This window comes from Sminthopsis crassicaudata, chromosome 1, assembly GCF_048593235.1.
Source record: "Sminthopsis crassicaudata isolate SCR6 chromosome 1, ASM4859323v1, whole genome shotgun sequence".
In the NCBI taxonomy this organism is placed as follows: domain Eukaryota; kingdom Metazoa; phylum Chordata; class Mammalia; order Dasyuromorphia; family Dasyuridae; genus Sminthopsis; species Sminthopsis crassicaudata.
Window position 1 is genome coordinate 50,423,871 of NC_133617.1, and position 17,003 is coordinate 50,440,873.

The window sequence follows — 17,003 nt, forward strand, 5'->3', positions numbered from 1 at the left end:
GATCTTTGTCAAACTCACTTTCAATTTCACTCTTCTTGCTTTATAAGAAATTGAAGACCCTACTTATAGAATTCTAGTTAAATATTTTAAATAAATGTTTTCTTCATGTTCTCATGAGGTGACTAAAACCAGAAGTCTTGACAGCCAGATTATATATATATATATATATATATATATATATATTTAAAATAATGGCACAAATTTGAAAAGGTTGAGGAGATTGAAGAAAAATCAAAGTTCCTTCCTGTAAGGATTTCATTTCTTTACTTCTACTATATTAATTCATTTGCATAAGATACCAAAAAGAATCTCAGCATTGAGAAAATCAAGACATCTAACCCAGATAGCTCTTCCCATTATGGTGAAAAGAAAATCCCTTAAGGGACAAGTTTATCACTGGCCTTTGAGAGTTATAAGAACTGTCTAATCCTAAATCAGATGAAGGTTTGGAACACAGTCTTGGTGAAGAGGAAGTTAAAGTTTTAAAAAATAGACAATGCCTGTGAATCCTATTTAGTTGACTGGCTGACTCTGTATTCCAAAAAAAGATCGACCTCTAGAGTCAAAGACTCTCTTTTTGAAGAAGAAAAGTTTATTATAGTCAAGGCTTTGAGAAACGATAGACTCTCTTATGGAGAAGTATCAAGAGTTTTCCCCTTGCTTGATCTGGATGTATGAAGGCTCTGTTGAAACACAAACCTTTGGACTCCCAGCTAAAACCTTTTTCTGAAGCCAGATGAAAAGAGCCCAGAGAAACGATTCAGTTTCAAGCCCAGCAAAGCCATACCTGACAGCAAACAACTGTTACCGAAATAGCTGATGATTCACTGATAGACATTGCTGCCAACCATACTTATCAACACACAGCAGTATTTTAGTAGCAGATTTTATTATGCTCAGAGCATAGGCTCAGGGGATCTAAATTACTTCTGGGAAATAGACAAAGTTCTCATAAGGTATATATAGTCATACTTACATTGGAGGGGGAAGAAAAGATGCTAAAAGGAAGAAATAAAACTATACATTTCCGAGATAACCTTGAAAATTTTATAGCAGGAAGATGGGAGGAAGGAGATTTACATGTAAAAAGATAACAGAAGGAGAAAAATTACATCAGATCAAGTTGTAAATTGATCATCAGATGTAGACAGGAATTATGCTAGGAGATAATTATCTTAAAATGGAGCCAGAATTATTTTACCCAGAACTAATTAGCCATTTCAGTTAATTATTGGCAGCCTCAGCTAAATTCCGTAGCTTCAGTCAGAGATGAGATTTTCCTTAACAATAATATGATCGTGCTGTGGTCAAATAGGAAGGAAACTTTAAAACTCTTACATCACAACCGTAAACCTGGGACCAATGGAGAGCCATAGAGCAGTGGCCATGTGAGACGCACAGGGGGTAAAAGTCAGTATTGATTATGTACCACATTCCACTGTCTTATAGAAGTTCCCTCCATACCCACCCAGTGCCATCAGGGCACTGACAGCCCCAGAAAATCAGGGTGGTCTTGAGCATTGGAGGCATGTTGCCTAATCATATGTGGACTCTGGTCACAAGTGTTCCCCCCACAGAAATATGGTGGTCATAGGGGTTCATTTCCCCCCTGGCTGTTCTTTTCTTGACTTGAATAATATTCCAGGAATCTCTTCTTCCTATAAGATCACATAAGCCCTGGATCTCACATGTCACTAATGCTCTGCCCTTGGGTTCCTCTAACCAGAGGATAGAGGGGAAAGCTCCTCCAAAGATCTCCACTTAGCCCATTCTAGCTGTTTCTTCCTTTCTGCACCCAGCTGCACTCCTAACCTTAACCCTAAATCTGTCCTTGCTTGCCTCAGTTTCCTCATCTGTAAAATAAGCTGAAGAAGGAAATGGCAAATTGTTCCAGTATCTTTGCCAAGAAAATCCCAAATTGGATTACAAAGATTTGGACGTGACCAAAAAGACTCAAGAACAACTTCAAAATTAGATCATAAGCTACTTGAGGACAAGGGCTGTTTTTTGAATTTTTTTGGTATCTCCATCATTAAGCAGAATGCCTGGAACATAGCAGGTGCTTAACAAATGTTTATTGACTGACTAATAGGTGTCTTTGTCACACATTTCCCATGCATGTTCTCCTCCCTCCATGTATTCTCTTATGTGTCCATCCTTCTTATGGATGGTTTGAGAGAGAGAATGGGAAGCAGGTTACAAGGGAAATGTTCTATTGCTACTTTTTTTTTTTTTTTTTTTTTTTACTATACTATTTCATTAAATGTCTTTACTTTGAACTAACCTCCACGAAGTGGCTCCCCACCAGTTTGGAACATTCCACTTATAGGTGGTCTGGATCTAAGCTCCAAGAGGCAGCCCTCCTGCCTGCCCAGAACATTCCACAGAGAGGTCTCCATGAGGTGGCCCTCTGCCACCAGCTCAGAGCATTCCAACAAGAGGAGGCCCCCCACCAGCCTGGAGCATTCCACAAGGAAGGGGTCAGGACCTAACACCAGGAGCTGTCCACCCCGCCAGCCCAGAGCATTCCACAAAGAAGAGACCTGGCCCTTGCTTCCAGGGAGTAGCTCCTCCCCATCCCCAACACATACAGACACACAGACACACACAGAGAGACAGACAGATGGACAGACACATACAAACACACCTGTTTGAAAATTCCACAAAGAATTCACCTGGACCTAACCTCCATAGAATAATGAAAGGACCCCAGAAGGAGCTAGAAACCGCTGGTGGTGCAATGTGTGGTATACTTGGCCTGGAATCCCTGAGTTCAAATCTATCTTCAGACACTTAATTAGCTGTGAGATTCTGAACAAACCATTTAAACTTTTTGCCTTCATTTCTTCAACTGTAAAGTGGAGAGAATAATAGCACCCTTCCCCCTAAAAAAAGTTGTTTCAAGGATCAAATGAGATAATATTTGTAAAGTATTTAGCACTGTGGTTAGCACATAGTAGGTGATTTATAAATGCTTATTCCTTTCTCTTTCCTCTCCTGGTAGTATATAAATCAATGGTTTAGCCTCCGCCTCCACTACCCACTCCCAACGTATATTATAGAATCTACTGCTACACTGCTCTAGCCTTAGAGTGCTTAATTTTGAGTCAAAGGACCTTAATTCAAATCCTAGTTTTGTCATTATAGTAGGGATTCCTTGGCCTTTGAGTCTCTTCCAACTCTCAATTTCTATTATTTTGTCATTTACAGTGTGAGGTGGGATAAATGATTTAACCTTCCTAGACCTCAGTTTCCTCATGTAAAATGAGACCTGGAGGGTCTCCGAGGTCCCAGGTGACTCTAGATTGATGATTCCATGATCCCTCAGCACTAGGCTACCTACCCAACTCTCACTCTGCCTTTTTTCATTCTATTCCCAAATCAAATCACCATGAGAGCTAGGTTCTAGGCTAAATTGCCAGTCCCGAAGAGGGCATCCAATCAACCAGATCTCAACTTCTTGCATTGGTCCGGGAACCTTCGTTCCAGATTTCTCACTTGTTAGCCATGTGGGTAACTCAGGAGAGCCTTTTTTTCTAATTGGGGGAAAGAGGGAGGAAGATCAGTTCAAAATCCTTGCAGCAGCCTGCATGGAGCTGCAGTCACCAACAGAGAAGGGTGTGGTACCCTGTGGGACTAATGTCAGCAAACTCTCTCCACCTCATCTCAGCCCCTCTGCTGGTGCCCTTGATTGCTCCCACTCTCTCCCATCTCTTCTGAGAACATGCCTCTTTAATTATCCTCTCCCCCTTTTCACTCCCTCCCTTTCTCTCTTCCCCCCTTCCATAAGCCTTAATCTCTCTTTATCCACTGATTTATTTCCTGCTGCCTATAAACACACCTAGGTCTTTCTCATCACGAGAAGAGAAAAAAAAAAAAAAAAAAAAAAGCCTTCTTTTGACCCTGTCATTCCCTCAAGCTATTATCCCATCTCCCTTTCAATAGTCAAACTCTTAGAAAAAGCTGTCCACCTTTCTTGTCTCTCCTCTCTCTCCTCCTAATTCCTAACCCTTTGAAATCGACTTTCTGGCAATGTCAGACTGAAACTGCTTTTTACCATGGTCTCCAAAGACCTTTTTAGCCAAATCCAATGTTTTTCTTTGGTCTTCATCTTTTTTGATCTCTCTAGCAGTGTTTACCTTGTCAACCCCCCTCCTCCCAAGAGAGACTCATTTCTCATGGGGTTTTCATGACACTGCCCCCTCTCATTTGTGTCTATGTCCTGCTCTCTATGAGCGGGTCTCTCCATATGTAGAACTGTATCTTCTCTTCTCTTCTTACTCTCAGTGATCTCATCAGCAACTCCCATAGCTCGGTTATCATCAATGACTTCTAAATTCATATACATCTAGGTCCTGAATATCGCTAATAATGAATTCCCTTGAAGTGGTTACATGTATTCAGATTTGCATTATTTGATTTTTCTAATCATGTGCAAACATGGTAACTTGTTTTAGCTTAATGGAAATATGCAGTACAAATTTGAATAATACTACCAATTCATGGAGATTCATTGTCCAAACTAATCAGAATTGACATATTGAGATACTTACTAGCTGTTCACACATGAGGGAGTCATTTAACTCTGTTTGCCTCAGTTTCTTCATCTGTAAAATAAGATGGAAAAGGAAATAGGAAATCATTCCAGTATCTCTGCCAAAAAAAAAACAAACAAAAAAAAAAAACACCAAATAAGATCAGCCACAACTGAATGACTAAAAAACAATGAGCCTGTGTCTAATCTTCATCTGCCTCCTGATTCCCCATCCCACAATACCAACTGACTCCTAGGTATCTTCATCTGAATGTTCCATATCCATCCCAAACTCAAAATGTTCAAGACAGAAATCATTATCTTATCCCAGAAATCTCTTCCAAAGTTCTTACTTTCTGTTGAGGCTGCCACTCAAGAGTCACAATCTTAATCATTTCTGACATTTCCTTCCTCCTTAGTCTCTCATAAAATACAACCAATTGTCAAGTCTTCTCAATTCTATCTCCAGAACATCTCTCCACCCTGACAGACACAGGGCATGCCTACAATGTAGGTCATATACTACAATTACTACATAATTAGTCCAGGACTGAGAGAGAGAGAAGGGTTGATGGAAAGTTTTAATAGGCAGTAATCTGATTTGTTTTTTGGGAGGGTTTTTGCTTGTTTTTTGTGTTTTTTTTTTTTTTTGTTTTTTTGCTGAGGCAATTGAGCTAAGTGATTTGCCCAGGGTCACAGGGCCAGGACGTGTTAAGTTTCTGAGACCGGATTTGAACTCAGGTCCTCCTGACTTAGCGCTGATGCTCTATCCACTGCACCACCTAGCCACCCTAACAATCTGATTTTTATACTCAGCTTGCAACAAATGCAAAAATGGCTGTGCTGCTGGACAGTAGCTTTCAAGCTATAGTAAAATTCTAGTTACACTGTAAGAGGCATTAACAAAGGATAAAACTAGAGCCTTTTCAGGAAGAGAGAGACTTTCAGTATTTGGATGGGATTAGAATGAGTTTAAAATTTTCTAAAAATGTCATGGGTAGCATCATCAAGATGTCACGGTAGATAGCACACTGGTGCTGGAATCAGGAGAACCTGAATTCAAATTCACCCTTGGTCACTTGACACTTACTAGCTCTGTGACCCTGGATAAGTCACTTAATCCCAATTGCCTCACAAAGAAAAAAAAAAGGAGAAAAACTAGATAATGCAGTGGATAGAACACCCCTGGAATCAGGAGAACCTGAGTTTACTTCTGGCCTTAGATAGTTAACTCTAGCTGAATGACCCTGAGCAAGTCACTTAATCCTAATTGGTTAAGAAAAAAAAAAAAAAAAACCCAAGAAATTGGATAATGTGATCCTAGTGTGTCCAGACCCAGTGAACATCCCTTGTATATCACCACTGTCTGGGACCAATTCCAGTCGATTCACACATAATGTTGTAAACTTCCATGGTCTTTACCTCAATTTCCATTCCCATAGTTGAATAGGGTCCCTGCCTCTAGCTTTTCAGGAATATGGGAGCTTTTTTCCCCCCTCTAATGTCATTGGCTTAAGTCCTTATTTCAGTATGTTATTAATCAAAATTAATTTAAATAAATTAAAATCTTTAATCAAATAACAGAAACTAAAATTTAATTTTAAAAATTAATTAAGAAATTGATATTAATTATCCCATTAATTTAATTGACCAATTTGGCAACTAGCACCCCAATATCATTTAACTTTTACATGTGAATATTAGCAAGAACAGACTATGAAGATAACTCCCCATTCCTAAAGACATGCTATACTCTCTCTCACCTCAGTCACTGGGAAAGTGTACTCCGATTTAAAGAAGCAACAGAAAAGTATTTCCTTCCAAATATGGTACCAACTATTAGACAAGTTGCTCCCTTGTTGCAAAACATGCATCCTAGTTACTGAATGTTCAACTAGATACCAAAGGTTGATTCTTGAGGTTTTGATGGTACTTTGCTTGTCTCAGCTACTAGCAAACCTTGGTATGGACTCCAACTTTCTGAAGCTTAAAGGAAGCAGACTCGTTTAGTATATTCCTAATATTCATTCAAGATGGAAAAGTTTAGACACAACAGGGTAAGAAGCAATGTACTCATACCTCTATATGGAGTTTGGGTAAGAGAAGGCTTGGTGTCTATTCCCTTCCAAAAGGCCCATGACAATTTGATTTCCTCATTTGAATGCAGCCAAGAAGTTGTACCAGCAGCCAATTGAAAAGCCTTTCTCCATGTATGTTCTAAGAATAGAGGTTTTCATTGCATTATTAGCAGAATATTTATTGCAGGCAGCAACCTAATTCAATATATAGAAACCCTCACCATCCATGCCATCTTATCTCATTTGATCCTCACAACACTGAAAGCTAAGTGCTATTATTATCCCCATTTTATAGATGAAGAATCTGAGACAAACAGAAGTTAAGCCCAGGTCATAAAGCTAAGTAAGTGTTTGAAATTGGATTTAAATTCAGGTTTTCCTGACTACATCCTAGTGCACTATCTATTGCATTGTCTAACTGCCTTTAGACTTGAAGAATGGAGGGATCATTTGAAGGAGAGTCTTAGTAAAAAGATCTATCTTTTCTCACTACTCAGATGGGCCTCGTCCTCTGTACAGTTAACAAAACATTCACTTCAATGACTCCCAATTTTTTTCTTCCAGCTGGGTGGCACGGTGGATAGAGCTCCAGCCCTGAAATTAGGAAGATCTGAGTTCAAATTTGATCTCAGACATTTAACACTTTCTAGCTGTGTGACCCTGGGCAAGTCCCTTAACCCAATTGCCTGGGGGGGGGGGGGAGTGTACTTACACCAAGAGTTTCTTGAGAAATGGTTATTTATTAATTGTTTCTAGGTCTTAAATACCAAACTCTTACCAGAAAAACTTGATACAAATAATTTTTCTCATTCAACCACTTCCCCTTTTAATCTAAAACAATGTTATTTGTGTAGAAACTTCAGTATCAAGTAATCCACGTTATCTGGATATGAGGGCAATCTGGCTGCAACATCTACAATCCCATCAATCAGGGTTGATTTGGTTAATCTGGCAGGTTAGGCAAGTGCTGCCTTCCTTCCCTACCACTCTATATGTGAACCTCTTGAAATTGTGAGCTCAGCTAAAGAGAATAACCTTCCCCAATAAAGAGCTCCCTGACAAAAAAAAAAAAAAAAAAAAAAATCAAAAAGGGTGTGTGTGTATGATGTGTCCACCTAACTTTCACCTGTGGTGCCAAGAAGCTGTAAGACCACACAAAAGTAAACCTTTTTAGCAGACAGGCTAAGCCAGGTTGAGGATTTTTGAGGGGTAGCAAACCCTTCTGTGAATTAAGGGGGTATCTATCCCACATGAAGATTTCCTTTAATGGAATAGGTACAGAAGAACAATTTGTTCCAATGGCCAAAAAGTGGATGAAGCAGTTCTGTGAAGCACTTAGAACTTGGTCAGACATCAAAAACTCCAAGGTCATGCACTGCTTCCCAACCCATCACCAATCATCTTGTCTTTTGTTTTGTCACTGGACATTGATGACTCTGGAAGAGAGAATAAGGCCATTGACTTTATGTAACTCTGCCTTATTTAAATCCAAATTTTATGTAATTTAAAAGACAACACCCATACCATTTTATCATTTTTACATACCTCAAAAATTCTGTCTCAACAGACTAGTGACAAAGGAGCAGATGGAGATACACTGGGAACTGTACTCACAACCTTGCACACAAATGGCCCAAGTCATACAATTGTTTTCTTATTGGACTAAAGCAGCAGCAGTGGGATTTGGCAGCCCCTGTGCATCTTAGTCTTAAGAACTGACAAATGAAGACCAATTTATCAAAGTCAGAAGTGGATATACATTTTCCTGGAGTGGCTACAGGGAAGGAGCACATCATGAAGTTGACATAGGTTTTGCAATCAAAACTAATCTAGTCAACAAATTGGTATGCCATTCAAAAGGAGTGAATGACAGACTCATGACAATGCATTTGCCACTTCCAGGAAAGTGCCATTCTGCTATCATCAGTGCAAGTGCTTACAACATGATGAAGAAAAAATTTATGAATATCCTTATCATCAATGTGCTTTCAGAGAATAAGTTTATTCTGGAGCATAAGGTCAATGCAAGAGCAGACACAAACTACCAGATATTGCAGGGAGTCCTTTGGACTTAATGGAGTGGGAAACAGCAATGGCAATGGTCACTTGCTACTGAAGTCTTGTATGTCTCATGGCCTTCTCATTACCCACATTATCTTCCTTTTCCCTAAATGCAATAAAACTTTGTGGATGCAGCAAACATTGGCATTTAATAGATTATGTCATTGTAAGGAGAAGAGACATACAGGATATGTGTGGTACAGAGTGCTGTACTGATTATAGACTTATCCTCTCCAAGTTAAATATTTGTATTCAATAAAAGCAGCCACTTCAAGGCAAAAAGACTATCAAAATACTTCATGTCAACAGCTTAAAATTCTTTTCCAGGGTAAACAGTTAATTGTTAATTAAGATGGAAAGCTAAGCACATGGTTGGCAATAGTGCAGTAGAAAAGGAGTGAGCAGTTTACAGAGATTTGGTGTTTAGTACCAAAGTTACCTGTCTGGGCAAGCACATTCACAAACATCAAAATTGATTTGACACAAACACTGAAGAAATTCAGAAGCTGCTAAATGAAAAACAAAAACTTTATAGAGTGTTCCACCAAGATAGTTCATCCATCTCTAAGATAGTAGCATTCAATTCCATTAAAAGTAAAGTATAATTGAAACTTAGATGCAGGATTCTTGGTTTGGGAAGAAGAAAGATCTAATAAAGCTTTATGTTTATAATAACAATCCAAAGTACTTTTATGATGTCCTCAAGATTATTTATGGACTAAAGACCTATGGTGCACCTCAATTTCTCAATGCAGATGAAGCTACAGTGATTAGTATTAAGAATATAATCCTGGAGTGATAGGCTGAACACTTACATAGTATTCTCAACAGACCATATCAATCAACGCTGAAGCCACGGTTATGTACTGCAGATTAAAGTCATCCCTCTCTAGCCAAACTTTCAATTAAAAATTGGGTTTTGAGTGCCATTTATTTCTTCTCATATGGCAAAATGCCTGATGCTAATTCTGTTTCAGCTAAGATTTGTAAAGCAGGAGGGTCCTTGCTCAGACAAAAGGTGATGGAATTTTTCCAGGCTATATGGAAAAAAGAGCTTATAGTTCAGGAGTTTAAGAATGTTTCCATTGTCCATCTAGATAAAAATAAAGGAAATAGATCGTCCTATAACTACAATAGGGGAGAGTCTCTCTTATCATTGCTGGCAAGATTCTTGCCAGAGTCCTCCTTAATAGACTGATTTTTCACCTGACAAATGGTTATCTACTTAAGATCCAATGTGATTTCAGAAAGGCTGAGGAATAGTTCTCATCTTTCTCTGTCACTAATGGAGTGAAGCAGGGTAATATACTTGCCCTATGCTATTTAGCATGATGTTTTCAGCAATATTGTCAGATGCCTTCAATGTGGACAAAGCAGCATCAATGTCAGCTATTACACTGAGAGTAAATTATTTACCGTGAAAAGGGAAGTTGGAGTATTATTTTTTTCATTCATAGGTGAGCATGCACTCAATGAAGCCTTTGATGCAACAAAGTATATATCATTTCTCTGCTACTTGTTCTAATTGTGGTCCAACAAGTAACACCAGGAAAACACAGTTTCTCCACCAGCCAGCACTTGTTGAACACTCCAACACCTAATAAACAGGCATGTTTATTGGAGTTTATTGCATCCTGAAGCCAGGTTCTCCACAACTTTGGAAAGGAGATAGAAATGTGGGAATGCTTTTTGTAAGTCTGTTCTGAGGTCCTGGGCCTGCCAGTGTATCCTCACTGTGGTAGTATAAGATATAAGGGAAACATCCCCTATAAGTCCAGGGTCACTAGGACATCAATACTGAGCATTTTTTAGTCTTTTTATGGACTTGAGATGTTGTAGACCACAGCGATAGCTGGAGTTGCTTTATCCTTTATCCCTTCTATTTTGAAGAAGTTTGAAAAATCATGGGAAATAAAGAAAATGAATAGTCCCCTAACTTGTACCTCACATGAACTGGATCTGCCTCTACTAATTTTTTTCTAATTTATATTGCCAACACCTCAACTCAGAGGCAGCCCAAGAGTCTAGGGTTGAACTCTGAGGTTGAATAAGATTATCCAAGGTCTCAGTCAACTAGCTGATGAGAACTTATGTTTGAACAGGAGGAAACCATGATAAATTTCCCATTTGGAAATATTTGAGCAATACTAGAACAGAAAATATTAGGAAGATTGTGAAATTTTCCTGATAATTTTGTATCACACCCTGATAGTGGGTCTAAGAAAGGCTAATACTTCACTCTCACTTTCTAATGTTACTGGTTAGTTTGAGTTCTATTATCAGAGGGCAGTTATACATTAACACTACCTAAAAACACCAAGACCAGTCTAGGAGCCAATCCTAATGACCAGATAAGTTTCTTAGTTGATAAAAATGATCTCATGTCCCATGAACTTTCCTCTTGTTTGCGGTAAAGGCCACTATGGCAAACAAGAACTCCCAGCTTCATAGGACAAGAACACCCAGCAACACCTCAGGGGATATCAATCACAACCCATACCTGAACAGTAAAACCCTTCTACATCTTTTAACATCTTTTAGAAGTGGTGACCCAGACTCCAACTGATGACCTCCAGTGACTAAATCCTTTCCTCTGGCAGTACCTTCCACTTTGTAAAGTTAAAAAAATTAGAAAATTTAGTATGATATGTGGAAATCATGTTACATTTATAGAGGACCTGAGTTCAAATTACTCTTCTCATACTCATTAGCTGTGTGACTTTGAGGAGGTTTCTTACTCTCTCTATAGACCTGAGTTCCCTCACTTATAAAAAAAGATGATTGAATTTTATCAAAGAAACAAGTATTTATTAAGGATTTCCTATTTACAGGCACTAGAAATACCAAGACTAAAACAAAATTGTTCCTGGTCTCAAAGAGCTCCCATTATGTCAAGGAATGTGGAGGAGGATGAACATGAGTACTATGAATTTTGGGGAAATGTCTTTTCATCAGATAAAAAAAAATCTGTAAGGTTAAAGGAATAGTTATAGGAATCAAAAGAAACCCTCAGATTTTATTTTATTTCCTTCCTTACTGGAAATAAAATGAGTCAGGCTGATTTTTAAATCTTGAAGAAAGATTCTACTGGAGATTATTATCTACAGAGAAATTTACAATCTTACAGGAAGATCCCATCTGATCTTTTTCAACTCTGATGATTCAAGGTCTTTCACACTCCCTCTCCCCTCTCTCCAATTCATTCTCTTTTCTGTCTCAGAATGCAACTAATGAGCTGGATACTCCCAGAGACTCTAAGAAGCTATCATATCCAATTTGTATCCTAAGATGCTAAAATGATCCCAACTGAAACCATCTTCCTTAGTGCAAATAAATCTTTTTTTACCCTTTTTTTTCAAAATTTTATTTGCATATTTAAAAAAATTGTATGGCAAGGTGGGTAGGACAGTGGATAGAACATCTGCCCTGGAGTCAGGAGGACCTGAGTGCAAATCCAGTCTCAGACCATGACTAGCTATATAACTCTGAGCAAGTCTCTTAACTCCAATTGCCTCCCTCCAAATTGTGCATTCTAAAAATTAAAATATTTAAACCCAAAACTACAAGTAGATAAATATAGATATATACATGTATAAGTGAGTATGTGTGTTTCTCTATGTTTGTGTGCAGCATTCTAATTACCTGCATTTTACAGGTTGCTGGGAGGGGCAGCTTGCAGTGTGGTGTGGTGGATAGATCATTAGTCTGGAGTTAGGGATACCTGAGTTCAAATCCAGCTACTTAGATCTGACTAGCTGTGTGATACTAGGCAAGTTGCACAATCCTGTTTACCTCAGTTTCCTCATTTGTAAAATTGGCTGGAGAAGTAAAAGACAAACCACTCCAGTATCTTTGTCCAGAAAATTCCAAATGACATCATTAAGTTGGACTCAAGCGAACAAGTTGAGCTTGTCAGGACCTTGCATTTTACTGTTAGCTAGATATACTGTAGTCCCACCAGTTTTTTTTTTTTTTCACCAATATGAAAACTCTTTTTTTTGTTTGTTTGTTTTTAATGCCATCAGGACCCAAAGTAGGCAGGATAAGCAGATGGAGGGAGGCAGCTGGCTCAGCCTTTATTCAATTCAATGAAAGGGGCAGCCCAGGCATTTAAACTTGATTCAACCTCTTCGGGTTTTATGAAGTTCAACAGATAAAAGAAGTACACTTAAGGCAATGCTTATAGAAATGCTCAGTCCATATTGGCAGGGCAGGTGTTTTTACGATTTACCCATTTGTTTCTCTTATTCAATTGTTTATTAGGAAGGCAGTGGGTTTTTCTCTTATATTTTTGTCCTCTTCCATTTGGACTGATTGAATTTCTGAATCTCAGCTGTATTTGGTTTGTGAAATATTTTTGCAGATTAAGCATTGATGGGCAAGGTGCAATAAGTTAGGTCTCCAGGGTGACAGCTTTGAACTAATAAGTCTTTTTCTTTTCTTTTTTTTTTTTTTTTAAAAGCAACTCAGGTTATTTAATCACCCCTACCACTCCCCAGTCAGCAGATCCAGCTCATGAGTATCCAGCTCTTCAGGAGCCCAGGTTAAGGAAACTCCCATGACAGGAAAGAACATGTACATCCATAAGTTATGCAAAATTTTTGGAGTTATATCTTTTCTCCCCCTGCAGCTTATACTCCCACGATGATTCCTTAGGGGGTCACTAGCCCAGCTTCCACCAATGCCTTTAATAGACAACCAGCAGATGAAATTAGCTCAAAGCAGAGGCAATGTTTTAAACTTCTGCAGTCTTTTTTGATCTCTGCAGTTCTTGGTCCCTCTTCATGAAATGTTCGTGGATGTGATTTTATTTCTTAGAATTTTATAATTGTGAGGACTATCCTTCTTCACTCTAAGCAATATAAATAAACCAATATTGCTTGCTGTAGAATAATAATAGTTAACTGTTATATAGTACTTTAAGATTTGTAAAGCAATTTATATATGTTAATTCAGTGGATCCACAAAACATCTCTATGAGAAAAGTGCTATTATTAGATTTATTTTTACTGGTGAGGAAACTGAGTCACAAAGAGACCTGCCTATGGTCACATAGCCAGTAAGTGTCTGAGATAGGGTTTAAGTCCTATGTTCTATCTCCTTTAACAGTTGCCACATATACATGTATGTACATGCATGTGCATGTGTATGCACTCATGTGCATATGGGTATGCATGCATGTTATAAGTACATTTTGTCTGTATAAAAGACAGTGGGGTTCCAGGTCTTGTTGCTATATGGCAATTCTGCAAAATGTATAAGTGTAGGTGTATATACAGGTGTACATACATGCATATATGTGACACATATATGTGTGTGTACATAAAAACAGTGGCTTTCAAGTCTTGTTTCTGTGAAGAAATTCTGAAAAATGTATTGCATGCATACATGTATAGGTAGGTATACCTATATTTACCTATAGATATATATATATATGCATGTATACTTTGTCAGAGTTGCCACTGAAATTCCACTCTCTGCTAAGAATAAAAGATGTCTATTACCCAGAGGGCATTAGAAAGGGATATGGGGAGAGGCTGTAACCTATAATCAATCAAGAATGTCAAAGAAAAATTAAGCATCTCTATGAAGCTTTTGGTTCCATCCATGAGGAAATAACGCAGAACCATTCTCTTAGCCCTCAGCATATAATGGGCATGACTCCAATAGTGTTCTTTGCTTTTTTGTTTTCATCCCTAAAACCAGATGAATCTCCCAAAATTTTTCTTGCAGAATTATTTGCTCTGCATTGAAGATACAAGTCTGCCAGAAACAATTTAAAAATCATTGAATATGTAAGCATATGCAAGTGGGTAGGAGAAAGAGAGGGAGGAGGGAGGGAGGGAGAGAGGGAGAGAGGGAGGAGAGGGAGAGAGAAAGAGAAAAAGGAAGAGGGAGAGAGAAGAGAGAGACAGAGAAATAGAAAGAATGAGAGAGAGACAGAGAGAAGAGACAAAGAGAAATAGTGAGAGAGAGAGAAGAAAGAAAGAGACAGAGACAGAGAGCTATTAAGGAGGAGGAAGAAAAAGAGGAGGGGGAGGAGAAAAGAAAAGAAAAAAAGAGAAGAGAAAAAGAGAGGGAGAGAGAAGGAGAGAAAAACAGACAGAGGGACAGAGGGATAGACAGAGAAAGGGAGAGAAACAGAGAGAGAAACAGAGACAAAGTGAGAAAGACTCCAACTGGCATGGTTTCCCTTCCCCTCTTCCTTCCTCTCCCCACCCCATGCTCCTGGACATAGCTCTCTACCTCAAGAAAATTTGAGGTAACATTTATAAAAATCTTGAACAAGGAGAGGATCATATGGTGTTAAATACTGTTTTAGGGTAATATTCCAGAACAATGTTCACTCCTTCTTTCCTTCCTAGACTACTTCCTTTAAAAAAAAAAAAAAAATCAGACAATCTTTCCCCTCAAATCAATATCTTAATCCTTTCTAAATAATAGAGGAAAGTTATCTATAGGTGAGTCACAGGCCTGGCTGATGAAGTCAAAGAATTTTATCTAGATTACAACTCACTTTAGTGATCACCCTAAACCATTTCCCTTTAGAAAGATCTTTTATTCTTGTCTTTCTTTAAAACAGAAAAAAAAAAAGTTTAGAAAGAGTTTTAGGTTGGAAGTATATTATTTCTCTCTTCTGACTCTGCCACGGTCTGGTTTAGAGCCTCATCACCTCCCAGCTGGACTACTGCAAAAGCTGATGTTGGGTCCGCCTGCCTCCAGTGCCTCCCTACTCCCATCCATCCTTCCTTCAGTCACTAAAGGATATTCCTTAATGGCCCAGCCTGAGTGTGTCACTTCCCCCACTCCCCACTACTCACTCTTCAATGCAGTAATTTTGAGCATCACTTGGTTCCAGGTCTTTTCTCTGCGTGTCCACAATACTTGGAATGCTCTCCCTCCATCTTCTATAGAAATTTGACTAACTCTTCTAAATTCCAGTACCTTCCCTTCATTAATTATTTTCTATATTCTATATTGTTTGTATGTTACTCTCCCAGTATCTATTGCCTCTTTTTGTATCCTTAGTATTTAGCACAGTGTCTGATATGCATTTAATAAAATATTTTTGACTAATGATTAATTAACTAAAAATTAGATTTTTTTTGTATGCTTTTATGCTTTATAAAGTACATATTTGAGTTTAGATGGCTTCTTAACTTGAAGCATCATAGATAATCCCTATTATGTCTCCCTCTTGTGGAAGATGGATGGCAGTGGATAAAGTTCTGGTCCTGTACCTTCAGACACTCATTGAGCAAATCACTTAACTCTGACTGACTCAGTTTACTCAGCTGCAAAATGGGAGTAATAATAGCATCTATTATGCTCACAGGGGTATTATGAGGCTCAAATGAGGTAATATTTAGCCTGGCATATAGTAAGCACTAGCACTAGCAATCAATCAATCAATCAATTTATTGCCTGCCCCCAAGGAACTTTTAATCTAACATGTAAACAAATAAGAACAAACAAGCTATAGAGTGGATAAATAAGTCATAATTATCAGAGGAAAGACACTAGAATTTTAATTAGTACTTAAAGGAAACTAGGGAAGTTGGTAATTAGAGTTAAGAAGGTAATTGGAGGAAGACAGCCAAAGAAAATGTTTGGAGTCAACAGATAGAGAATGTTGTGTTTATGGAAGAGCTAGGAAGCCAGTGCTACTGAATCTTGTTGGGGAGTAAGATATAAGAAGAATGAAAAGATAGGAAAAATCACTATATGAATGTTAATTGTTGTTATATTTAATTCTTGAGGTAATAGGGAGCCACTGAAGTTATTGAGTACAGGAGTAACAACGTGAGCTCTGCAATTTAGGAAAATCACTTTGGCTACAGTGTGGAACATGGATTGGTAGAGAAAGATCCTTTAGGTAGAATTTCTCCCCATCAGTGAGATAAAACCATCCTTCCTGTAACTCCTAGCTATTGCTCCTGCTTTTACCTTTCTAGCTCAGCCAAGCAGAAAAAGACTAAAAATCAAATTAGAATTCCAAGGACATCACTGACAAAAATAGTCACATACACAGCAAATTAGTTATAACAACACATTTAGTGTTAACATAGAACTGGAAAAAAATAGTAGAAGCCCATTGATTGGAGAATAGCTAAACAAATTATGCTTACATTAATATTTTTAGAATATTATTTTGCTGTAAGAAATAATGTGATCAATCAATAAATATTTATTATGCACCCCATTTGATTCCAATTGTCTGGCAAAAAAATTAAAAAAGATAAAAACTAGAGAGATTATATATGGTTAGGCAGTAGTTTTTATTGTATGGAAAAACACTGGCCCTCATGGGCCACTTAAAGCACATCCAG

The 17,003-nt window shown here is 38.1% G+C and overlaps 1 pseudogene; it reads right to left on the reverse strand.

The window, feature by feature from the left end:
- Positions 1–12,893: 12,893 nt before the first annotated feature.
- LOC141545352 (thymosin beta-4-like) lies at positions 12,894–13,233 on the reverse strand (annotated as a pseudogene).
- Positions 13,234–17,003: the final 3,770 nt, after the last annotated feature.